This window comes from Lutra lutra, chromosome 8, assembly GCF_902655055.1.
Source record: "Lutra lutra chromosome 8, mLutLut1.2, whole genome shotgun sequence".
Classification (NCBI taxonomy): domain Eukaryota; kingdom Metazoa; phylum Chordata; class Mammalia; order Carnivora; family Mustelidae; genus Lutra; species Lutra lutra.
In genome coordinates, this window is record NC_062285.1 from 77,841,485 (window position 1) to 77,869,065 (window position 27,581).

A 27,581-nucleotide genomic window follows, 5' to 3' on the forward strand; every position below is an offset into this window, starting at 1 on the left:
CACATGTCACGTGATTTGCAGGTACTGTCACAGGTAATTTGCAGTCACATAATTTGCACAAAGATTTGAAATCATATTTTTCTGATCTCACAGCCTGTGTCTTTTCTGCTCCACTCCCGTAATTCCAATTCGTTAAATTTGTGGTCTTGGCTTGGAAGTTGGAAGCCCCAGATAATGACTGGTAACCAAGGAGGGGCAGAAATGGGAAATGTTGTGTAGGGATGTTTAGAAAATGAGAGGAAAAAAAGATCTCAAGAGAAAATCCAAATCCTTGGCTCCATATTGGAGAGCCTAAGCCTGGGCAAGGACAAAGGAGAGAGGTGGATGTGGTGGCAGCTGACGGGTGGTGTCTGCTAGGGACACTCGGCAGACAAGTGGTACTGATCACCTGGACTCAATAGGGGAGGGTCTTGTCCAATCAGCAGCCTTCTGTGGGCGCAAGCGATGGGGGTGGCAACGTGGTATCTGCAAGTTCCAGCGGGGGGTAAACAGTGAGCCAGAAAAGCGATTAAAGCAGAAACAGATGAGGATAATTATAAGGGACAGCTCCAAAGGGTAGAAGGAGGCAGTGAAACTGTAACAGAGGATTGAGCTATTTCTGTCCATCCCTTGATGTCTGGAAAAATGGTCCTTTTGGTCCAGACAATGGTACTACGCCCTAAATAACACCGCAGCTGTTCTCAGTACTGTCCCCTTAGTTTGGATTCAGTGGCATCTCCTGCATTCTGTTCCTGAACTGCCCTGAACAGAACAATGGTCTTTTAGACATCTCCATGTGGATGTTCCATAGATTCTTAACTCTACTGCCTCAAAATTCAACTTCTCACCTCTTTACACAAAGCCTTCCCCTTTCTTGGTATTCACCATTTTAATTTAATGGCACCAAATCTATTGGCTCATCTAACACTGGAGTTAGGTCTTTGTTTCAATAATAAAATGCTTCTCTCAAGCTTTCGGTTTCTGTTTATGTGTTCCCCCTCTCTTCTCTATCCAAGGTCAAAAGAATCTATTCTCTGAAGATATGTCACTGACATTATGGGGCTGGGTAAGGAGCTGTTGGCCCATAGATTCCCCAGGAAAGTGCTGCTGGCATGTTATGCCAAAGCCAGGAATTTGCCAAGGTTTTTTTTTTTTTTCCTCATAACTTTATAACAATCTAGGAGAAATGCTGGAAAAGTGTCTTTTGGGAGAGAAAAGAGGGTCAGAAAAATTGGGGACATCCAAAAGCTTCCAAAAAGAGAAATGAAAAGGCATGAAGAAAAAGAAACCTTTCCCTCTTTGTGATTCTGTGTAGAGAACTTGGTCATAAGGAAATGGGCTTAGAAGCTTCTCAACACTGGCTACAAAAAGGTGAAGGCTGAAAATGCAAATTGGCCAGTCTTTTCTTCTTTCATTCTGCTGTCCCCCCTGCTCCTTTAACCTCTTAGATGTGTATCTTCATTACGCATGACAGAGAGGTCATAATTGCATAATTTGGCTTTTCACTAAAGCCCTTATAAATTGAACTTTTATTGATGTCGCCCCAAAGTCTTGGGGCAATATTTATATTAAGAAACCACTGACATCATTTCATATAATTTAGTGTTCTTGGCATACTCAAGAGCCAAGAACAAAACCTGGGATGCCACAGTTCAGGCCAGAGGTTTGCTGGCAGGGCTCTCTGTGGGAAACTCTTTGTGCATCCGATCAGATGTAGATTAAAGGTGCTACAAATTTCTAAATTGCATTTGCCCCAAGTTTACTGGAGGTTTTAAAGGTTAAATCATACAAGTCAGAGTGAAAAACCCACCTCCGAAATATAAGTCGATACATGAGATGCTCTTTTGAAATACATTGCTCTAGTAATATGTATATTTTTTAATTTGCCATGCTATCCTGGGTAAATTTTGTAAGCGGCTCCAAGCTCTGGTGTCTTCACCTGCACAGCAGGGGCAATAACTTTGCCTCATTCGCTCACCATTTTGAGGATTATACTAAGTAATTCCAACACATGGTGTATGCTCAAATCATGTTAGTTGGGCAATAACAATAGTAATTCTACCAGTGGACTTCTAATTTTGAGACAAAGGAATGAACCCCTGGGAAACTTAACTACTTCTGCTGTTATAGGAAGGGGTAGGGAAAGAATATCTGCAAATTCATAGAAAATACTTGGGTTTCGCCTTGTCTTTCTTAGCTACCCCTTCTATTTCTTTTTTTAAATTAATTTTTAAATGTTTTTTATAAACATATAATGTATTTTTATCCCAAGGGTACAGGTCTGTAAATCGCCAGGTTTACACATCCTTCCTTCTATTTCTTTTAAATCAAAGTACTATAGGCACATAATCAGAAGTCAAGTAGGACTTCCAGAATGATGGTGGAAACAGCAGCCACCTGCACTATCTCCTTTCTACTCAAATCCCTGCTCTGAGGTAATCCTTGAACTCTTCAGTTCTGGCATTATTAAATAACATGCTGGTGTTGCTATTTTTCTCGATTTCCTTATATTTCAGTATTAGGTTGTATCCATTGGCTTCTAAGTACAGGAGATAAGATGGCTGCTTTTTAAAAATTTTACACGCACGCGCGCGCACACACACACGCGCACTTCTCCTTATCTGCTAGGAGACTTACATTTAGCATCTCTATTTTTCCATTTCGGTCTCCATTGAGCCATATGATGTGCTGTGATTACATTCGCCTTATTACACATTTTAGTTGCCACACAGATAACACATACCATGTTTTGGGCTTGTTTTTTCAGCTTCTCTGTTTTCTAGGTACCTATTATTATTGTACTCAAATTCTCGGCCTTATCTATCTATAAGACTGATGTAAATATAATCTCAAACATATCGGGTAATTTATCAATTCCTTTTTTTTGCTTTGGGTCACGTCCCTTTCACTCTCTGCTACTTTGCTCCAATCTAAATGGGTTGCCCGTTGGGAGTACTACCGAGCTGCTCTTGGAATTTCCTCCGCCATTATCCTTATCCTGGAATTTCTCCCTTCCCTTGTAGCTCCTTGTTGTGGATGTGGATCCCACATCTTCCTTGTTTTTTATTTAGTTCCCTGTTTCAGTGGCAGGCGCATATATATATAATATATATATATATATATATACACACATATATATATATATTCCAGTAGCTATCCAACAAAGATGCAAGCAAGGTTTACTGTTTGAGCCCTTACAAGGCAGAAGCTTTTGGTTGCTACCAACTTCTCTTCTCTCAGAGTGATGGACTATTTAACTGAACCCGTGACTAGCTGCCCAGAATGAAGATTACATTTTCCAGCCTCTTGAGCAGGTATGTGGGAATACTGTGACTAAATCCTAGAGAATAAACTAGGAACAAAAGCATGGGGACCTTCCATGAGAGAGCTGGAGTGCACCCTCTTTCATTCCTAGAAAGTGGGTACCACCCTGAACCATGGGGTTCTAGGGATGATGAGGCAAGAAGTTGTAAGGAGTCTGGGTCCCAGAGGGCATCATGGAATAAGGCTTTCATTCTTAACCCTGTGCTTTTATATAAGAGAGAAATAACTTCTGTCTTCAGGAATAAACTGATCCTACGATTATAGCTTTCATGTGAGAATTCTTTATCTTTACATTTGACTGAAAATTTAGTTGAGTTTAGAATTCTAGGTTGGAACATTGTCCCTCAGCATTTTGAAGTTTTTTTCTAGCTGCCTTCTAGCTTCTAGTATTGTTGTTGAGAAATCTGTTGCTATTTTGATTCTTAATACTTTCAATACAAGCTTCTTATTTTTAATCTCTCTCTCTGGAAGCTTTTATGCTCATTCTGATATTTCATGATGGCCTGTTTTGATATGGGTCATTTTTCATTTGCTGTGAAGGGAATTTGAGGGACCTCTTCAAAACAGAAATTCATGTATCTCTGTATTAGGAAACTTTCTTCTCCCTTCTGTATTATTTCTGGAAGTCCTGTTACCTGGGTATTGCACTGTTTAGATTGATCTTCTAAATTTCTTCTATGCTTTTCATATTTCCCATCCCTTTATCTTTTATAAATCTATATTCTTACACACAACCCTTCTATTGAATTTTTATTTCTTCAATCATTTTTCACTCAGAACACACTCTTTGTTCTCTAAATATACCCTTTTCAAATAGTGACCTATTTTTTTAAGGATGCTGATCATTTTTTTCATATTTTTTCTCGTTCCTGAATTATCTATTCCCTCTGAACGTCTTTTTATCTTTGCTTTGGTCTCTGTCTGTCATGCTGGAGCTTTCTTTAAATATATTTGGCCATATGTTCATATTTAAGAATGATCTACCAAAAAGCAGACTCTGAAATCTTTGTGTGTATAGGGTGGGGGAACAGGAGTTTCTCACAATGCACAATGTAGGTTTTTGCTCACATCTCCTATTTTAAATATGATGCCTCATCCCTGACCACCTGGCCTCCTCTCAACCTGAGTCCCTGTTCAATTTCTCCAAAGATTAAACTTGTTTTTCTCCAATCTTGAAAAAAAACTAATCATATGTTCAAATGAAGTTGGAGGGGGGAGTAGGAATCTAATTTCTCTTATTCCAGGAATGTCAACTGATCCACTGCCTTCATTTTCAAATCTACTATCACCCCCTTCTCCTGTGGTATCTGGTGCCTCCAACTTTGGAGACTTTTCAAGGCCATGCACTAGATTTCCACTTTCTCTTCTCTATTTAGTCACTTACCTCTCATAGACTGTTTTCTATTTTTGAAAAAAAAATACATATTGACAGTCTGTGAGCCACTGATGGACAATTAATGGACATCATCTTGCCCCTGCCCTCTCACAGCTTATGTTTTAGGTGAGGAGACAGATAATAAAGACATAAAATGTCTAATGACACTAAATGCTATGGAGAGAAATAAATTAAGGCGAGAGAGAGAGAGTGACGAGAGTGTTATTTTTATATGGAATGTGCAGGGATCCTTCCCATGAGGTACATTTGAAGAGAAACCTGAAGAAAGTTAGGGAAGGAGATATGCAGATTATTTAGGGGAAGTGGACTCCAAGCACAGAGACATTCAAATGTAAAGCTTCTGAAGTAGGAGCCCTATGATGGCTTGTGTAAGGAACAGCAAGGATGTCAGTGTTGTTGGCAGAAGAGGAGATGTCGGAGACTAGTGGTAGTGAGTGTTTGTGTGGGGTCTTGGAGCCATGGCCAGAACGGTAGACTTTAAGTCTGATTGGAGGCTATTGATGAGTTTTGAGTGGGGAGTCAATGATTAAGCTTACACTTTATATACAATGTTGTCTCCTCTCCTGTCTCTTGGTCCTTGTGAACTTTTTATTCTTTGTGATTTTCATGAGGTTTGGTTATGGTATGTAAGAATTCAATTCAAGTATTTTAAGAATTTTTTTTTTTAAGATTTTATTTATTTATTTGAGAGAGAGCTTGGGATGGTACAGAGGGAGAGAATCTCAAGCAGACTCCCTGCTGAGCACAAAGACAGACTTGGGCTTGATCTCATGACCCTGAGATCATGAGCTGAGCAGAAATTAAGAGTCAGTGCTTAACCAACTGAGTCACTCAGGGGCCCCTTAGAACAGGGAGTTATGTTAAAAGTGTAATGATCTGCCTTGAAAGTCATAAAAGCGTAGATGATCACAGCCACAGCAGAGATGATCTAAACCAAATGGATTTTGCTTCCTGTGAGTCCCTGTGGATCATCACAGTGAAAATGAGCTAATGAGACAAAGTACATTCTTGGACTATCTCACAGTCCAGTGGTTCTCACCGGGGGTTGGACCTACTCTCACCGGGGCATTTGGAAATGTACTCACTCATCCCAAAGGAGGCATTGGAAAAATGTGAAGACTCTATAGTTTTCTTGCTGAATGAAATTTCTCTTTCCTGCTGCCATGGTTGTGCCACAAAGAATTACTCTGCTCCTAATTCGATAGCATGCCTACTGAGAAACAGCTTTCATCCTTCCCCCAAGAAAGAATCCAAGAATCCCGAACTCCTGTATCGTTTGAGGATGTGAGTGAGTCTGGGATCCCTGAATCTGGGCTCTATGCATGTGGTTCCCTAGGTGTATTGATTTACACATGGAGGTATACTGGATCTCGTTAACACTGGAGTTCAAGCCATCACTTTCCCTAAACCAGACTGTGTCAGCTTCTTCAGGAAACACAAGTAGGTCTTGCATTCACCACAGTTGTAGTCACATAGTTTCTGAATAAATACTTGTGGATAAACCTGAACTCTGATGCTAATTTTATCACTGAAGCAATATACCTTAAAGTTACCAAATCAGACTTTTTTTTTTAAGATTTTATTTATTTATCTGTCAGAGATAGAGAGCAAGCTTGCACAAGTAGGGGGAGCAGCAGGCAGAGAAACAGGCTCCCCACTGAGCAAGGAGTCTGACTCGAGACTCGATCCCAGGACCCTGGGATCATGACCAGAGCCGAAGGTAGACGCTCAACAGACTGAGCCACGTAGGAATTGCCCAAATCAGACTTCTGTAAGTTAGTGTTTCTTTCTTTCTTTCTTTCTTTTTTTTTTTTTTTTTTTTTTTAAAGATTTTTTTTTTTTTATTTATTTGACAGAGAGAGATCACAAGTAGACGGAGAGGCAGGCAGAGAGAGAGAGAGAGAGGGAAGCAGGCTTCCTGCCGAGCAGAGAGCCCGATGTGGGACTCGATCCCAGGACCCTGAGATCATGACCTGAGCCGAAGGCAGCGGCTTAACCCACTGAGCCACCCAGGCGCCCCTTTCTTTCTTTTTTTAAGATTTTATTTATTCATTTGACAGACCACAAGTAGGCAGAGAGGCAGGCAGAGTGAGAGGAAGGGAAGCAGGCTCCCTACTGAGCAGAAAGCCTGATGCTGGGATCATGACCTGAGCTGAAGGCAGAGGCTTTAACCCACTGAGCCACCCAGGCACCCCTGTAAATTAGCGTTTCTAATGAAAAATCAGCACAACTCCTATGACTCTAGCTCCCATATAGTAATGCAACCTCCTTTCTGCCACCAAACTCTGTGAGGCATAATTGCCAGATGACTACAAAGCACCAGGAGAATGAGAAATCTTATGAAGAAAGAGGTGGGATAGGTCGTTATTACATAATGCAGTTCTTCGAATCATGGCTTGGCTGTAATGTGAAAGGCCTTGGAGGCAAGCCCCAGAGTGCAGGACTGTGTCATCAACACACATCAACTCTAAATAATGAAAACTCACCACTTATAATCATAGATACAGCTGAGCCCACAGGAAATACCTAACCTGTAATCAATCTCCTCCTCGCTGTGGTCTGGCAGGACAGGTGATACCTGTCTTCATGAATTTTTGTGTGGGGACTTCATTTTTATTTCAGCATCAGCATCACAAACCTTTATTGGCCAGTTGGAAACATGCTGATGGTCTATCGTGCTTTTATTTGTTTTTATAACAGCAACAGACCATCCATGGCCACGGTGATTTGTTTATATGACAGCATTTTTCATGTGAAAGGTTATTTTCTTTTTAAGTACTTTCACAATCTTCCACTTGTTCGTCTTCCAGGGGTCTTGGGAAGGGGTTAGTAAAAAGGGACTTGATTTTATGAGAAATGGGGATTGGAAAGGCCAGGGTGTTACGTAACTGGCTCACCAAGATCCCGAGTCAGTGGGTAAGTAAATGGTTAACAACCTCATGGCGAACATCACAGTGAAAACATCACATTCTTTGTGAGATTACAGTGCCATTTCTTTGCGAGAATATAAACATTCGGTTTGGTTTGTCAGTCTAGCCATTCCAAAAATCCTTATCAAGGGCTTGCAACATGCCAGTGTGTCAGGCGCTATGGCAAACCAGGATGTGGTTTATGCTACATTTTAAATCACTTTTGAAATAACTAGACAATCCCTACAGTCACTTAAAGTATCTAAAAGCAGAATAAACTAATACCGCCATATTTTAGAAAAGCTACAGATTGTGTGAATAATTAATAGAACTCACAATTGATAACAGAAAGAAGAGGAAGTGTTAAAGAAATGAGGTAAAACATAATTTTTAATAGCATTAAGCGTATAAGAATAGTAAATGCAAAATGGCTCATTTCAGTATGAATATAATGCCCATTTGGACTCTGTTGAATATGTAGAAATTAAGGTAAAAATATTGCAAAATAATGGTTATTTTAAAAAGAAGCAAGAATAATTAATTAATTAGTTCATTCCAGATGAATTAAAGATTTAAGTTCATATCAGAAATGATATTAATAGAGGTAAATTGCTTTATTATTTTGAGTCAGGGATGCCGACAATCATAAAGGAAAAAATAAAAAGGTAAGTAGATAATCATTATAAATTTCTATAATCAAAAGAACACCAACACAGATTAATGGCAGATTGCACGTAAGTTTCATGTTGGCCTAATATATGGCAGTCATTAATATACCTAAGATATGAGAAACACTAACAAAGTAATAAAAAGATGTATACTCCAATAGAAAAGTAAGCAAAGACCCTAAACAAACAATTCACCAAACAAGAACTATATAAAATCAGTAAACGGATGAGTAGATATTTTCCCTCATTAGTAACCAAAGAAATGAAAACTTAAATGTTATTTTTCACATATTAGATTTGCAAAGTTGAAAGGAATTGAAAATATCCGGTGTTGAGGAAATTGTGAGAAAATGGACATGCTTGTCAGTGGAAACAAATCAGTACAGTCTTTTTTTCAGCCATCAATCTGACAGTAGATTCCAAATATTTTTAGGTACATTCCCTATGCCTATTCCTTATTAGGAATTCTAAAGACAAACAAGTGCATTAAGAGATAGATACATTAATATTCAAAGCAACAATATTAACAATGTTTTAAAAAGAGAAAAGTCAAGGTGTGCCTGGGTGGCTCAGCTGGGTAAGTGTCACTCTTGATTTCAGCTTAAGTCAAGGTCTCCAGGTCATGATCTGGGAGTCCTGAGATGGAGCCCTCCAATTGAGTTTGCGCTGGCCATGGAATCTGCTTAAGATTCTCTCTCTCCCTCTTCCTCTGTCCCTCCCCTGCGGCCATTCTCTCCCTCTAAAAAAAAAATCAAAAAAAGCGAAAAGTCAAGAAAAAGGAGATTATTTTAAAAATTATAGTTGGTCCATACAGTATTAAGTGGACATTAAAATGATCTTATATATATATATATATATATATATTCATCTTTTCCAAAATAATCTCTTTTTCTTGCACAGAACTCTCTATACTCTCAATTAAAGAGTGAACATGCCCCCAATACCCAAAAGCTCCAGAGATAACTCCTATCAACAGATATATGGTCTTTCAGGAGATTTGATGTAAATATAAAGGTATCACTAACACAAATGACAACCTGTCGAACACTCTGTTCTGTAGTTTGTTTTTTTACTTAGATACATTGTAAACATCTTTCTCTGGATGAATAGTTGATATATCGTCATTAGTACAGAAAAATGTTTACAACATTAAGGAGAAAAAAGAAGATTATGAAATAACATCATAGCAGGGATTCTCCAATGGAGAGGTGGAAAAGGTAGGAGAAATGACTAATCATTGATTCCTTTCTGTCTTGCCTCAAAATTTTGATTTGCCTTTGTAGGAGTCATGTTTGAGTAAGGGAACCATATTCCCTTCAAGAAAGATCCCCACATGGCTCTGAGTCAACAGCCCCATCCCCTCTTTCCAACATGGACTCTTCCCAGGTTGAAAATCATGGCTGTATTTTTTTTTTTTTTTTAGGAAAATAATATATATGAATACAAGCACAGAAAAAATATCCAGAGGAATGTTGACTACAATTATCTTTGCAAGGAAGATATTCAGGTGATTTTTTACAAAATATTTTTTGAATTTTGTATTTGTTGGACTTTTAATAAAAAATATGATTTTCATTTTTAAAAATGAAGCAAACAAGAAACTTGAAGTCCTTGAAAACCACTGCTAGAGAAATCAGGTGATAGCAGCCCAATACAATATGCAACCACAATCAAAACAAGCTAAAAAAAAGTTCCTAACAATGGATATCCTTTGTACTAAACCATAATTACATGTTTTAACCCAAGAAGCTAGATAAAGTCAAGTGTATGGCATAAATGATCTAAAGGAGCAGAAAAAGTTCAAGAATCTACGGTTGGACAATGATGGTTGAATGTAAAAAAATATATGTTTCTAAAATCATGAATCTTATTAAAAGCATATAATCATCCTATTAAAAAGGGGAATGTCCCATAAAATTTGTTAGAGAGGAATTTAGAAGAAAAACCTCTATTTTATATGAAGGACAGAAAACTTGGAATTCATTACTTCCAGAAGAGAATGGAGACTACATACATAAACTGATTGAAGACAGAATTATTGCATGATAAAATTAACATTAATTAAAAAATAATGAAGAATTTGAGCATATGACTCTACTTTAGTTTGAAATTAGGAGATTCAACCAACAATTCTCCATGAAATATCTCGTACTACTCTTGCCAGAGACAGAGACCTGAATTAGATGAATCTGGGTCTGACCAAAGGCTTTTTTTTTTCATTATAAATTCCAAATTAATGGAATATAAATTAATGATAGCTTACCATTTATTGTTTGTACTTTAAATTGGTAATTTAAGGATACAAGTGAAAATATTAATGGGAGGGGCGCCTGGGTGGCTCAGTAGGTTAAGCCTCTGCTTTTGGCTCAGGTCATGATCTCAGGGTCCTGGGATCGAGCCCCACATTGGCTCTGCACAGCAGGGAGCCTGCCTCCCTATCTCTCTCTCTGCCTGCCTCTCTGCCTACTTGTGATCTTTCTCTCTGTCAAATAAATAAATAAAATCTTTTAAAAAAAATTAATGGGATAGTTTTTTTTTTTTATTGCTCTGCTAGGAAGATTAAAAAATAATGCAAAGGCAATGCTGGTCTATTTTTTCTTTTCTATGCATTTGGTGTTTAAGTTTGACTTGCTGTTTATAGGATTCAACTGTGCTTGGGCCTGGTGTTTCTGGTTTCTGGAATTGGCAAGGTCACTCCAAAATAAAAGAACAAGTCACCCCAAGTAGAGAGAGAAAAATTATTAAGGAAGCTTTGAGCAACTATTACAGATAGAGGGGAAAGATAGGATTAAACGTGGGGTGTGGCAAGGGAGGATAAGGGAACAGTATAAAAAGTGTTTGGAGAGGGAAAGTTTTGGCCAGGCCTACCGCCCATGGAGGGTCCTTTATTTCTGTTTCCTATTCGGAGAATTGTTCTTCCAGCTTGTCACTATTTTTTTCAACCTGACATCACCTATCATCCAGAGAAGGAAATTTCTTAATTTAAGTGGAAATGTCTTTTTCAAACTGATCCTAATCTTCCCTTTTGACTATTCTTCTTCTCCCCATCCCCATCCAAGAATTAGTAGAAATCTTCTTCCTGAAAAGCTATATCCATCATTTCAATTATCCAGGTACCAGGCCATATAAATTTCTAATTCTCTGCTCCAATAGTTCCCAGAATTATGACAAGTCAGTCTTTTGTCAGCATGCTTCTTTCCTTGTTCCCTTTTCACATGAACATACAAATGCCTTTTCCATTTAGAAGCTCACCCGTTCTCGGCTCTGTTCCCCCACCATCCCCACCCCTGTTGAAGTCATAGGTTTCTGAATATGACCCGGTAGTCTAGACACACTGTTGATGTGTTTATTGTCACGTACAGGATCTTATAAAATCAGAGACGTGCGTGTAGATGCAGGCCTGCTGGAGGATTTTGCAAGGGAGACGGTGACGCACGCGTCCGTGTTTTGTTCACTGGGCAGAATTGACCCCACAGGCTGTGAGATTGCTTACTATTTTCCAAATATTTCTAGGGGAAGAATTAACAATGAGAAAGCCAAGCTTAATTGCTCTCATTTCATCAGTTAGTAACAATAGGGCAATATTCCTTTTAGTTCATATACTTGTCTTAAGAAACCATTTCTTTTGTTATAAAGGAGCCTGGTTTACTTTATTATGCAGTTCTCTGCCTCTCTGAAACTCAGCTTTTAAAAGATTTAAGACAACTGCCTGTAATATGACATACAGTCCAAATGGCACAGGAAAGGGATATCAACCACTTTCTACCAGCTGTTCTCTCTCTAGCATTGTATTTATTTGTCATTCATTCAATCAGTATGCATTGGGCATGTAGTACACACCAGGCATAGTTTAAAACACCAAAAGACACATATTTCTCAGGGACTTCAAGGATTTATGCAGCTCCCCTCATGTTATAACCTATGACACCATGAGAAAAACGCGAATGGAGATGTGTTTCTCTGCTTATGGATGAGGAAGATCATAGGAAGATGCCCATAAGTGTACAGAAGGGTGATATTTATGGAATTTTTAAATACTGGACAGGAATTTGCCAGGTGCATGAGAGGGGAAGAGAATTCCAAGCAAATGCATCAACCTGTCCAAGAACTTGGGAGATGTGAAGTAGACATGGTTGGGTAACAGCAAAGAGGCAGTTAGAGTTGAACCATCGTGAGTTAGGGGCAAGTAGGCAGATATGGTTTACAGGGGTGAGAGCAATCAGATTGTCAAGGGCCTTTTATGTTCATCAAAGAATGGAGCAGATATATATATTTTTTACAGGGGGTAAAGTCAGTGAAAGCTGTTAAGCAGAGAAGTGTTGTGTAAATTTTGTGCTTTAGATGCTAGAGGCAACTGTCTAAAATACAAATTCTGGACGAATGGAAGGTGAGGAAGCCTGCAGGCAGGGAGGTCTGCTTGGAGACTCCTGCAACAGAACAGGTGAGAAATGATGGGAGTCTGAAGTCAGACAGAAACTGTGGTCATGGAGTGGATTCCAGAGATATGCATAGACTCAGCCAGACATAATGACTGACTTGGGTAAGTGAGTAACAAAGAGGAAGTGATCCTGAAGCTTCTGGATTGGACACTAAAACCAAATGAAGTGGAGCAGAATTAGAAAGAGGATAAAGGGTATTTAATATTGGATATGTTCAGTGTAAACTTTTGGGGATATACGTAGATAGAGATGTCTGTTAGGACCGTTAGGAGCTTAGAAATGCAAATCTGAAGTTCAAGGGAACGGTCTGTGCTAAAGACAAAAAGTCAAGAGTCATTAATCCATGGTCCCTGGTGTTACAGGAGTGGATGCCACTGCTGTGGGTGTGTGTGTGAAGAATAGGCAAGGGCAAGGAGACAATCCTGGAGGAAAACCAGAGTGTGAAAGGACCTAATGTAGAGAAAAAAAGTCAAAGACGGGGTAGGAGAGAGAATGAATAGAGAAAGAAGGTGATGAAGTAATCGCCACATAAAGAAAGGCAAGCGTTTCAAATGGAGTTTGATAAATATTTCGAATTCTGTGAAGAATCTGTTGTAGTAGTAATTGATAAGCACCCATTACATTTTGCAACTACAGGGCCTCAGAGACCAACACGAGAACAATTTTCTGAATGAAGGAGGGAGAAGCCAGATTGCAATGGATTCACCAGAGGAAAGGAGGGAGGCAGTGGTAACATCAGGGTGGGTTACAATCAAGAAGTTGGGAGTGTGAACAGAGATAGATGAGGGCAAGCTTTCTTTCCCTCTTCCTCTTTTCCTCTTTTCTCTTGTTCTTTTTCTTTTCTCTCTTTCCTCCTCCTACTTGTTCTCTCTTTTCCTGAGAAATGTAAGTCTTTTAGGATAAAATAAAGGAAGAGGTATTATTCCAAAGAGATGCTCTGTTTTGGGGTAGCTACTACAAACATCTGCTTTTGGGGATGGTTCCTTCATAGTCATTTTTCTCATCTATAGTTATGTTTCCAGGAGCACTGAGCTGTAGAAAAACCAGCCTCTATGTTAATAGCCCTTTGTCCTAGAGCAAGATTGTGCTGTATTTACAGAGAAGACTATGTGGAGTGAAGCCAGCCGCTAGAAATTCCAAGAATACTGAAATTGACAATCACTCAGTAAAATTAATTTCTTTCAGTTCAGTGTGTAAAAGTGTAGTACCTATCACAGTATTTTGAATTATTGTCTTTATTTAGTCCACTTGATAGATCAAACAGTACTTTTAAAGGTACTCAGTAAGGATTTATTTTGTACAAAGTTGAAAGTGTGCTGGGTAATTTTATGACAATTATGTGTAACACACTTGAGTCTCTCCTCAGGTTTCTTACCTATGTAAAAAGAAATGAAATGCATAAAGGGCTTTGAATCCATATGGTTCTTATATTTGGGAAACTTAAAACTTCTTTCAGGTATTACCTTAGTAATCCTCACAGATTTTTTAGGTTATTTTTTTTTTTGAATTCCCTATCATCACTTCAGGTGGAAAGTAAGATATGCGTCATTATGACAAATTTTGCCTCTATCCCAGGAAACCTAGCTTTTACATACAGTTTTGGCAGACTACATGGTTTTCTAAGTCCCACTAAAATCAACCACTCTGTAACTGCTTTTCTACTCACAGCCTCTATTTTTTCGCAGGTGAGAAAATGTCTATGTACAGCTTTGTGGAATTTTAGGGCAGAGAGCAATCTTCAAGATTAGGACTGTTTGTTGCTGGTAACCAAACAGGAGAGTCATTTCTGATAACAGAAGGGGTGTCTTTGAATCCAGGAAGTTCCTATCACTTATCTCTCGTCTCCGCTTTGTTCTTCTTTGTCCAATTCCGCTTCCTCTGGATCCTGGTCAGTAACATAGAAGACATGCCACGACATGAACCCTGCTCAACAACACGAAATACTGAATCTCTCTCTCTCTACCACAGTTACAAAGCCCTGGGAAAGAGACACAGACTGATGCTCACTCACAGTCCAACCAACTGTGGGCCAGAAATAATCCCACTGTCTAAAATGGCTTTCAGGAGTATGACCCTGTAGTGTGGGGTGGGGTGGGAGTTAGTTAAGGGGATGGTTATAGGCTCAGTAGATATTCCAAAATGTGCCCATCAGAAAATGTGCCCACTATGCCCACACCCCCTGCCACAAACACACCATTTTATAGGCCAGGAAACAAGGCTAGGTTATAAAGTGAGAATTCCCAACCCAGTGTTATTTTGGTATGTGACTTAACCTTCTTGACAGTAGACGTATTGGGACTATACGCAAACACCTGTTTGCTTCTGTCTGTATCATTCTGAAATCTCCTTGTCCCCTTGCCCTTATTTTCCCATTTATTTCTCTCAAATAAATTAGAGAAAATGCTACATGTAAGTTAGAGAGATAATTTCTCAAAAGATCTAACCCTAGTAATATATTGATTTATCCATTCATTTTTATGCTCAACAAGCACGTTTTCCATACAAGAGGGAGAAGGAGTTATCTCTAGATCATGAGGACAAAAGAACAAAACACATGACCTCTGCTTTCCTGAAATAAATTTTCTAAATCATTGAGAAAATAGATCTGCATATGAACACAATAGAGAACACATGCAAATAGATAGTAATGTAAGCCAAACTGCTTACAAATTACTGAAGAAACAGAAAATAAGGACAAAGGACAGAAATCTTTAGTTCAGGCCAATTTTAAACAGATCTTGAAGAAGATAGCGATCATACCTCAGAGATGGCCACATTTATGGCCCACAAGTTAAATCAGGTCTATTTCTGTTATGTTGGGCCAGTGTAGTACTTAAAAAAAAACAGACAAGACAAAAAACAAAACAAAAAAACCAAAACCCTTAAATTGTAATATCTTTTCATGGGACCAGCTCTTTTCAGGTTAGCTGCACTCTGTACTACTCCTTATATTTTATTCCATCCTTTGAGGAAGAAAATGGGCAAATCCTTTATTCTTGGGAGACCAATATATATAAAGGCAAAGAGAGGTGAGCCATGGATATGTGCCCATAAAATGCAATGTCATAGAATCTGGCCCGCATGAAACTAAGAGACTATGGGACTATCGGCGGAATTCTATGGATGAAAATGCATAGTTTCAGAAGGACCTGGTGACAGAGGCCCTTAGGGACTAGGGTTAAAGAATTTAGATTTTTTTTCTTCCCATTCTCGGGTCTGTCATTCTAAGTTCTTGAGTTATCCGAGTGATTTGAGAAAAGGTACTTGACTATTGTCTAATGGTTAAACTTGAAGACAAAGGTATGAGCTCAAAACCTTTTCCGTCATCTAGGTAGGAAATAACAGTTTGGGCCAAAGTGGTCGTTCTGACAATAGAAAGCCGGAAAGGAGAAGAAGCAGGTAAGAGAAAATGCGATTAGACTAGAACAACACAGGAAAAAGAAGTTAAGAGGCTGCAGTTTCCGCAGAGGGGAAGAAAATTGGAGAGTAATGGCAGTGTATAACATTCTGTAACAAAGGTGATGAAATAAATAAAGCTGGTTTTCATATTAGCACACAGCAGCTCTCCGCGCTGCTCATGGGTCCCTTTCCTGCCAGCACAGTCACTCATGGCTCCAGCTACTTGACTCTGCTGCTTGTCAAGAAAAGAAAAGACAGCTGCATGGGGTCTTCTGTATTTTATTCATTACAGCTCCTTTTATTTGTTGTTTTAATGTATTTAATTTGTTAAATGATTACAGATGTTTTATATTACAATGCTAATAAGAAAACTATGAAAAGATGCCCAGCTTCTTTTAAGTCTGGTAGAAGTGGAAACATTTTTCCTTTTGCCTGTTCAAGTTTCAGTTGATCCTTTTTGAAAATGCTGACTGAAAATAGAGGGTCCCTACTGATTTTAAGTAGCGGGAAAGAGGAACAAATTTTAAGTGACCTTTTGAAGAAATCTTTACAGATTCTGCTTTGGGAAGGTTCGAGACGTTGAGAATTTGAAGGCCTCATGAAGACGATCACAAAATGCATTACTATTCTTTTCTGGGATCTTCATTACTATTTGAGAATGTTAAGTGTACGAGAAATGCTTATAACACACCAGCATCACTTGGTGTTAGTAGTAGTTGGTGTGTGTGAACATCTGAGACCCAGCTTTTGTGGGTGGCTTTTGTGGGCAGTACACTTCACGTTGAACAACGGGAAACAGTCTCCCCAAGAACTGTATTTACGTGTGATTCATATATGTGGATTAGAACACTTAGGGGAAAACTCAACAAAGAAAAGCAACTTTCCCTCCGGGCTTCATGATTTACACAAATTAAATTTGTCACTGTTAAGACAGATAGGGCAGGCTCACTTAAAGATTGTGCAGCCCCAACTCTGGGCTGCACTGAAGCTTATGCGATAGCCACAGGTAACTACAGTAGATTTTCTTTGAACTCGTCCTCTAATTGGAGCCCTGTCACAGCAGAAAGCAGCTGAAATTTAATTAAGGGACAGGAAACTCCCAAGTCTAATTTTTTTTTCAAGATTTTATTTATTTGACAGAGAGAGATCACAAATAGGCAGAGAGGCAGGCAGAGAGAGAGAGGAAGGGAAGCAGACTCCCCGCTGAGCAGAGAGCCCGATGCGGGGCTCGATCCCAGGACCCTGAGATCATGACCTGAGCCGAAGGCAGAGGCTTAACCCACTGAGCCACCCAGGTGCTCCCAAGTCTAATTTTGTCCTGGAGCTGCTCTGTGGGTTGTCTCTCAGGCCTTCAACAGCTGTTGAGTGAAGGTTTTGGCTCAGATGCTGATGGATGCCCGGTGAGGCCCCTCCCAGTCACGATATGGCCGGGTGGCTCATTTCAAGGTCAGCTAAGTCCATCTCCGAGGACCCTGTGTTACACTGGTAGACTCCTGCTTGCTTTGATGCAGTTTTTTGAGGGCACCTTCAAATAAGGGCCCAATTTAGTCGTGATAGAAGTCAAGTACTTTTACAAAGAACTCAATTTTTCTTTCTGCTCTTCCAGTTGAAAATTCTCTAGTTGTTTTTGATACTAAATACCCCCAAATTATCAGGTCATCTGAACCCAATGGGGAAAACTGAAAGGCAATTAAGTGAGAAAATACATGTAGAAGATATCTTTGCAAAGAGTGAGGAAAATTTAAGATGTTATCAAAATACTCTTAACAAAAACAAACTTCTCAAGAAACATTTATATATTTCTGTAAGATTCATGCCAAGAGGATGGCAGAACTCCACTTCTTCTAATGGCTCCTTGGAGCAGGCCCAACGTGTTGTCTTAGATGGGGGCACGTCTTCCCTCTGTAGTGGGTTTCTTCCAACCACTCTCCCATACCTGAGGAAGATCTTTTACCACCTGATTGGCTTAATTATATAGAACACACCTGATTTTTAGCAATTCAGTATACTAATCTGCAGAGCAGTGTACTGTGTAAATATCATACCTACTGGGCAATGGCTCCAGGTCATAATAAAAACATTGTGTTAATCTTTTCATAACATGAAAAGCTTAATTTGCCATGAATAAAGTCTACTTTGTCATATGATCTAGTATGTTTATAACTGCTTGCAAGTTGAACTGGATTAAATTTTTGGAATGGATAAATTCCCAAAGGTTTAGTTCCAAATGACAGAGTAACGTGGTGATCCAAGGCTGGGTCTTAGACTGAATGATGTCAGGACTACCCTTCAGGTATAAAGCAAAGATCTCCAGAGCTGCTCTTATTGGCTTGCCTTCATGATATATGTGCTGATGGACATCAAAAGGAGCCAAGGAGAAATTTGAGGTATCACCTCTAACATATAATAAGCCGCCAGACAACTGAAAGCCATATTTGGTGCCAGCACTGAACTCCTTCAACTCTGCCATTCATTGCAAAGTATAAGGGGGGCGGGTTTTGAAATGGAAATAATTTTGACCAGATTGTGGGCAGAGGCTGAGCTTCATGCTGTATTGACATGGGTGACTTGTATTGCCCATGGATGTTCAACTTTTTTTTTTTTGGATGGAAAATATATTTGCATATGGAGTAGATATGATAGTCTATATCCCCAAATCACCACTTCTGACCTTCTCAACATGACTGATGCTTCTAAAAAACTGGACATTTGACTTCAAATGAAGAAACAGTGGGATAATTCACTCTTCTTCCAAATATGTTGTTTTGAGTAAATGCAGCTTAAGAATCTCTTTGACATATTGTTACCATGTTACTGTGTGCTGTAAATGCAACAGACTGGTTAAAGACCAAGTCCTAACCGCAACCATGTATTTCCTTTGTTTTATATATTTAGGTCAGACACTAAACATAGCTTTAACATATTTTCTTTGTGGTTTAATTTCCTTTGTGATTATTTCTTTTATTTAATGGGAGTGTAAAAATGTCCCAAGGAGTAGAAACAAATTGCAGCTCGTTTTTAGCATAGGCATCGAGGGGTACTCTGTTAGTTTGCCTTTGGGTCAAACTTTCAGGATCATTTCGGGTTAAAAATGCAACAGTGAGACATTTACATTTTCTTGACAAAACATAGGGGCCTATATTCATGTGGCATTCTTTCATACCCCCTTGGGCCTAAGTCTTATAACAAACAAGGAAGGAGAAAGTGTGGGCTCCACAGTGACTCTCAGTGTATCTCTGGTCTGCGCCTCCCCAGAGACGCCCGGGAGGCGCCTGCTCGGGGCACCACCCCGCCGCTCATAATGACTCCCCGGAGATGTGCAGGGATTCCTGGACATGTAAGAAGGCAAGGCAGACTAAGTCATCAGGGCAGCACCCCAGGACCACCGTGAACTTCACAGCAGTGCAAAGGGGTGTGTGTCCATCTCCTAAGTGTTAAAGCTGCAAAGAGGTTTTTCATTACTGTCCAGCTTCTTAATGTGTTTGCTTCCGGCACGTCATTCAGTTTATACCCTGATAGTGAACAGGTCTGTGTTAATGGTATTTGTAATTCTCCTTTCTCATTAAAGGTGTTGAAATATTTGCTTCTTAAACAAGACAGAAGCTTTCTTTTTCTTTTCTTTTCTTTTTCTCTTTCTTTCTTTTTTTTTAACACTTACCTGTTTGTTTAGTGAGTAGCAGAAATATATGTTTTTTTATACTTTGGTCTTTATAAACATAATGTATTCATCAAATCCTAAAAGGCATCCTTAATAGAATATCCTTTGATTCTACCCAGGACTTAATATATTTAACACCTGGATAAATTTAGAGTTCTTTTGAACTAAATGAAATCACTGAGAATCTAACAGTTACCAGACAGCTGTTAATAGTTTTAACAACTACTTGCTGTTGCCCAGGGGGAAGAAAATGTGGTCCATTTCAGGTCCTTATATAAAATACAGTGAATTACAATGGGCACAATAGTTTAACATTAATGAAGGGAGACCTGTTTATTTTAATAGGACTACGATTTCAATTGTTAAAAAATTAAAAATTATCATTTTGATTTCCTTGAAATAAAAAAAAATAATCCCAGAAGAAATAGACCCATGATAAAAAAATGAGTAATGGTTTTCTTCCTCTTCATATTCTCATTTTGGTTGGAGAATATATTTTAAAATGACATAGACACATGTACTTCTAAAAATATTTTTTATTTGAATCACAAAGTGCAATTTTCTTAAATTGTACTGAGTCAATATTATGTTAAATTAATAGCAAAAATAAATAGGCAGATACTTTTAAACAGTCTCTGTCTTTTTCTAGGAAGATATATGATATTTGAGAAAAGGAAGACATAATTATTAAATGAATATTAGTCTAAAATATACAAAATTATTAAACAAAATCAGGCACTTAAATAGCTGATTTTTCACTTTAATATTAATAAAACTTCCCCAAATTCTTGTTTCTTTATCCAAGAAAGGTATAATTCACTGTACCACTTACCTAATTTGTGAAGATATATTTTATTATATGAACAAATAATTGCATATAAACATGATGACACAGATTTAATTCACAATGTTTAAGACTAACCAAGCTGATTTTAATAAAAATATTTCCCTAATAAAATCTTACTACTAACCTTTTTTCATGAAACATGTGTTTCCACCACTTCCAAAGACCTGGTAATCGTTCATGCAAATGAAAAAAAAAAAGTGTATGTTTTCCATACATGCATAAGTTGTTCCACAAACATCTGGTAACGAAACTTTGAAAGCTGCTAGGTTCTGAGCCAGCCCAGGTGTTCACTACATCTCTAGAACTCAGCAATTGCCTGCAGTAATTTGTTGCAACTCGTATTGGCATTTTTACGGTTATGATGAGGCAAAGGGTGATGACATCATGTTCTAATGTTACGAAGGTGCTGTGAATTCGGTGTGAAAATTCCATCAATGAGTGATTGTTACTGAAATTGACTACATTGGTGGCCATCGCATTTTGCCAACTGAAACATCTGGGCACAAGTTAGTAGTGGCACACCTTGTAAATAACTTAATTGAAATTAATTGCCAGAAGTTTGCAGCACCCTAGGTAGTTTGTAGTACCAGTTCTTACTCTACTGCAATGTTTTGCACTTGAGAATCTTGCATTCTCAGATTTTGTTTTAGCAGCTTGGTATGAAAGTGAAGAGTTTAGAAAATACACGATGAAACAGCAGAACTGCAAGGAAATTAACATTATACGTAGAGGAGAAAACATTGCTATCTGTATACCTACTTTCACTGATAAAGTATTTTTCTCACAGAAATAATTTTCAAATTAATGTATAAAGCAGCTTTTAAAAATAGGGCAGTTGAGTGATTAGATATAGGTCTCTATTTCTCCAGAAAGAAACATCTAATATTTTGCCCATGTTGTAAATATTAAATGCTTATTGTGTTGCTACAAACATGTAGGATTATTATATACTATAAAACCACATATTTGAAGAGACAAAGAGGCTGTTCTGTGGAAAAACTAGGAGACTGAATAGGAAATTTGGGTCCTGTTGTTGCTATACATATTGTGAAACATTTAGAGTAATTTTCTAAGTTATTCACAGCTTTATGCATCATAAATCCAAGGAAAGGTAACAGAACAAATACAAGGATATTGTCGTCAACAAAAATGAATTATTCCATAAATACTGATGTCAATTTCTTGCTTCTTCCCTTAACTCCTCTTACCTTTGAATTTTTGCTTTCTAAAAAACGTTCTGCAAATATAAAGCTGTTTAAAGATCTTAAATGTTGACAGTTTAAAATTCACATGAAAACCCAATTAGTAAACTAAAGTATACATTTGCCTTAAAAGTACCACAACTTATATATTACAATATAAACTTCCATAATGCCCTCAATATTGCAAAAACTTTTATAAAATCTTGGTTTTAAAAAATATCTATTGTTTTATTCTGGATGTCCTATATGAAGTTCTAATTAAATTTCTTTAGAGTTTAATGAGGGAAGTTTTTCTAACTAGTGTGATACTTATTATTTAAACAGAAAAGCATGTTACTTAAATATTCTCCATCTGCCACCTGGGCTGCCTAGAAAGTTAAAGCGCTCTCTCCCTCTCTCTCTCTCTCTTTTTTTTTTTTTTTTAAAGAATCAGTCATTATCCTGAACCCAAACTTTCTGGTTCAACCAAATTGCTTTTTCTGCCCTTTTCCTTTTATATTTCTTGGCATTTGTGCTCTTATACTTGCTTTGATAATCAGTTTTATCTGTATTTTCTATGTAGATGAAAGTACATAGGTTTTAGAAAATAAATACTCTAGAATAGGACTATCAGTTGATACTCTTTCATATAAAATATTTACAATTCAAAAAAATCTATTCTTCTAAGAGCTGAGGGATATTTCAAATTTGAATTTTTTTTCTCCTTATAGCTCACTATAACAAAAGTTATATTTTATATAACAATGTTTTGCTTTTTGATACCAGAGACCCTTATGTTCACAAATGAGCTTTTGATATGACAATACAACCTAGCTATTCCCAAAAAAGCTTTGAATTCTTTTTTTGAACAGAAAGAAAAAAAAATTATCTCTATACTTGGTCATAAAAGTAATCTTGGTGCTTTGTCATAATGGGCATATTGTTCAAGCAAAGTGAGTTCAGTGCACTATCCAAATGCAAGAAAGAATTCCACTTAATCTTTGCTTTTGTTAGGAACAAGCGTGGAGAGTATGGGCAAAGAAGCAGCTTTAACTTATGGTTTTAATCGTAAACATTTGAATCCCTGTAAGTCTCCCTGAGGTTAATATTTTAATGGTATCAGATCAAATTAAATAGAGAATATGTGGAAGGAATGGCAGGCAATTAACAGAGCCATACAAAATCAATGACAGTTGTTTTTTAATCAGATTTCCACTCAGCTGCTTTTCACTACAAATGAATGTATTTTACAAGAAAAATGTATAAATCTTTGGAGTGATAGAGCTATATGATCTTGGGATTTATCTTTATGATTTAAGGAATAAAATAAGTCCCTGTCCTTAAGGATTTTGCTGTTAATAAAAACAGTTACATTTATTAAAGCTATAAAAGAGCCTGAAGTAGAAAAATGAGTCAGGGATTTTGCTAACGAGTTGCAGAACGGGCAAACTATTTGTGAAAGTTGTTAGGAGGCAGTCCCGAGCAGTGCTAGAAATAATGAACAGAATGTGATGGAAATACTGAAGGAGAAGGCAAGCTAAAAAGAGATCTTTCAACTGGAAATAAGTGGAGAGTTTTAATTCTTGGATAAAAGCATTTTTATTGCCATATTCCACCATTGGTTTTTTTAATACATTGTAGTAAGAGAATGATTTCAGTGCAAAGCAGATGCAGTGGCCCTGAGAAGGTCATAGAACACTGAGGGAGTAGGAAGATTAGGACGATGGCAACTGATTATGAAGATCTGTTCTTTCATTCAATTAGTTTAGAAGCACCTATAATCCTTCAGGTCCTCCACCTGGCTCTATGGCTATGGAGCCCTCTATGGAGGGCGGTGAGGCTCCGGCCTTAACCTGTACTTTGTGATCATTATAACTATCCTAAGTTATTGAAGTATGGTAGATTAGTTACATTTTATTTTAGAAGACAGGTAAGTACAGAGACAATAAAGCTGATCTAGTTTTAGATGTCAAGATAACAGTTATGCTTGGCAAAGAGGGGAGATGGGTAGAGAAAGGATATATGGAAGAGTCCTTTGAGATTCTGGTAGTTTGCTTCTTGATTTGTATGTTGGTTCAGTGAGTGGTTCCATATTCACTTTGTGAATATTCATTGAATACATGCTTAGGATTTTTGCACTTTCCTTAAGTATATATTAGTAAAAATATACATGGAATTAAGGAGAAAAAAGAGAACTGTTTAATGCCTTCCTTTTCTTTTTTTAACCAAGCTTTCTTATCTCGTTACTGCTCATTCCTCTGTAACATTCTAGTACACTTCCTATGATTGAGCTCTCTGTAAGATTGCTAATGACAGAATCACCATCTCTTAAGGCCCCTCTTCAATCTTTACCTCCTGTGCTGGCTCTGGTCCTTTTGACTTCTAACTATTTTTTCTCTAAATTAGAATAGTTCAATAAAATTTTTTTCGGGGCAGCTGGGTGGCTCAGTGTGTTGGGGCCTCTGCCTTGGGCTCGGGTCATGATCTCAGGATCCTGGGATCAAGCCCCGCATCGGGCTCACTGCTCAGTGGGGAGCCTGCTTCCTCCTCTCTCTCTCTGCCTGCCTCTCTGCCTACTTGTGATCTCTGTCAAATAAATACATAAAATCTTTTCTTCTGATTTGGCTTTTGTAACACCATACTTCCCTGTTTCTTTTTCTAATCATTAAATTGTCACCTCTTAGCCCCCTTCACTAGATTTTCTTCTAGCCATTCCTTAAATATTAATGTTCTTCTGTTTTCTCAACATTTTCTCCTTGCTATACCTTCTTCCAGGGGAATTTGATTCAGAGATTTTGTGCTGTTTTGGTTGTTCTGTTTTGTTTGTTTGTTTGTCTTTGTTTTAACTACAGTTTATTGATAATGCTCAAATCCTTATTTCCACCTCCAAAACTTGTTATCTAGTTCCATATTTTAGATTGTCTACTTAGCATTTCCACCTGGTTTTCATATAAGTAGCCCAAACTAAGTAAGTTTCAAACTGAAATTATTGTCTAAACTCCAGAAGTCTGCTTTTCCTTCTTTATTTCCTGTCTCAATTAGCAGTTCATTTTTAATCCAGTCATCCAAGGTTGATATTTCTGAATAATTCTTTATTTCGTCCCTTCTCTCTTTCAACTCTCACATGAATAAACCACCATGTTTGTTATTAGTACCAATTAAATATTTCTCAAATTGAACCTCTCTTCTCAATTCCATTGAAATAAGTAGTCTAGACCCTCATTATCTTTTCTGCCCCCAGAATATTTTTATATCCACATAAGTAGGTTCCCCGCCTAAGGTGTGAATATCCTTCTTTCTTGTTTTTCACATTGCTGCTGGAGTCATCATACCAGTATACAGCACCATTCAAAGGCACTTCCTGCTGGCATGGTACAGGGCACAGCTGGCTAACTCCTCTTTTAACATGTTTCTTTTGAGATGCAAAAAACAGTTAATCTCAGCAACAGCACAGGAACCTATGGAAGAGTACCATTCACCTGTCATAACAATCAAGAGATTTCCTTGGTTATAGTGGAAGTGGTGCCGTTTTTTAAAAAAGAACATCTCCTATGTATTTTATTTTTTTTATTTTTTTTTAAAGATTTTATTTATCTATTTGACAGAGAGAGAGAGAGAGATCACAAGTAGGCAGAGAGGCAGGCAGAGAGAGACGAGGAAGCAGGCTCCCTGCCGAGCAGAGAGCCCGATGCGGGGCTCGATCCCAGAACCCTGGGATCATGACCTGAGCCGAAGGCAGAGGCTTTAACCCACGGAGCCACCCAGGTGCCCCTCCTATGTATTTTAAGAACGTCTCCTGTGTATTTTAAATAAAATTCAGGAGAACCTGATTTCTATAAAATAACAGAAGAAAGATCAGAGGGCAAATCTGTAAATTGAGACAAAGAGAGGTAATTAAAAAAATAAATAAAAGGACAAAATTTCCAAGTAGTTGAATTAGAAAAAGGGGATTCAATAATTAAAAATGCAATGGGATTTTACAAGATCTTAATAAGAAATGAAGCAACATTACAGGAAATAAAATTAGTATTTAGAAAACAAATATAGAGGGGCACGTGGGTGGCTCAGTTAAGCATCTGTCTTTGGCTCAGGTCATAATCCCAGGGTCCTGGGATTGAGTACCAACCCCCATGCCTGCTCAGTAGGGAGCCTGCTTTTCTCTTTCCTCCCTGCTCACGCTTTCTCTAGTTATCTCTTTCTCTGTCTCTCTCTCTCAAATAAATAAATATTTAAAAAACAAAACAAACAAATATAGAGACCAAGGCATAGGAGAGAAGATGATAAGTCTATATATTTTCTATTATAAACAAGAATTTAAAGACAAATCTTGCATATATATCTTTGCATGTTATTTCCTTGTTCCTTAGAACAAATTTCTAATTGTAGAAATACTGGGTTATAAGGTATGAATTTTAAAAAAGTTCTAGAATGTGTTACCAAATTATGGTTTTTAAAAAAGATTTAATTTATTTATTTTAGTCAGAGAGAGAGCACAAGTGGAAGGGGCAGAGGGAGAGAGAATCAAGCAGACTCCTTGCTGATTGTAGTGCCAATGTGGGGCCCGATCCCACACCACTAAGTTCAGGATCTGAACTGAAACCAAGAGTCAGACACTGAACTGACTGCGCCACCCAGGGGTCCCCCAAATTATTTTATGAAATGATTAGATTATTTTACCAACAGTGACTGCAAAAACAAACTGCCTCATGCCCAAGCTTATACAACTATTATAGGTCTTTGCCATGCTGTTTTAAATCCCATTAATGATTGCCTTTAATCTTAGAAAATATATTGTATTAGACATTTCTTAATGTTTTGACGTTTGCATTAGTTTTGCATCAGTAATTCCAACAAACATTTAAATTTAATGCAATTTTGAACTGCCATTGATGCTCATTTCAATTCTTTTTTATTATAATTTCTTCTCTCTTTTATCATTTATTTTGATGCATTTCCCATTGGACAGAAGCATCTCTTTCGAAATGTTTTCATTCAGAAAATGCAGACAGTACAATTTCTGAGCCCCTGCATACCCGAGGATGCCTTTCTATTGACTGGTATGTAAAGAACAATTTAGCTGAGTTTAGAATTTTGGGTAACGAAATGTTGTCTCAAAAGGAGGATACATTGTTTTCTCCCTTTCAGTGTTATGGTCAAGCCCAAGGCCAATCTGATTTTTATTCCTTTATAGGCAACCTGTGTTAATTGGCTGCTTTGTCATAGAATATTTTCTTTTATCTTTGAAATTTAAAATTTTTATGCTAATATGTCCATTTTTTAATTAATTTAGCCTGGTCCAGTTATTGAACTATTTCCATTACAAATGTACATATTTCTTCAGCTTTGGAAAGTTTATCCATTTCTATTACAGTATTGGTTAAATTGAGAAGAGTACAGATCAATATTTACTCGTAAAATGGATGGGAGGGTGTGATGGGTAAAAAAAGTATTGGGCCCAGAAGTTTTTTGTGTTATTTCCAATTAACAAGCAATAAGTAATTTCCATGTGATAAATTTAAATTTTCAGAAGACAAGAAAAGATAGAAATGTTCTCAGTTTATTTTATAATGCAAATATAATCTTGATAGCAGAACCAAAGATACCATAATATGATGTCATTGCAGAAAACTTTTATAAAAATACTACCAAAAAATTCAAGTAAATAAAATAATTTTAAAGTTGATAGTATGTCACAAAATACACCAAAATGAGTTAGGCATTTTTTTCCCCCAAATATAGCTTAATGTTACAAAACCCATTCATATAAATTATCACATTAAA

At 37.6% G+C, this 27,581-nt stretch overlaps 1 pseudogene; it reads right to left on the reverse strand.

The window, feature by feature from the left end:
• Positions 1-21,093, reverse strand: part of LOC125106943 (tigger transposable element-derived protein 1-like) — a 69,406-nt pseudogene extending 48,313 nt beyond the window's left edge.
• Between the last annotated feature and the right edge of the window lie 6,488 nt (positions 21,094-27,581).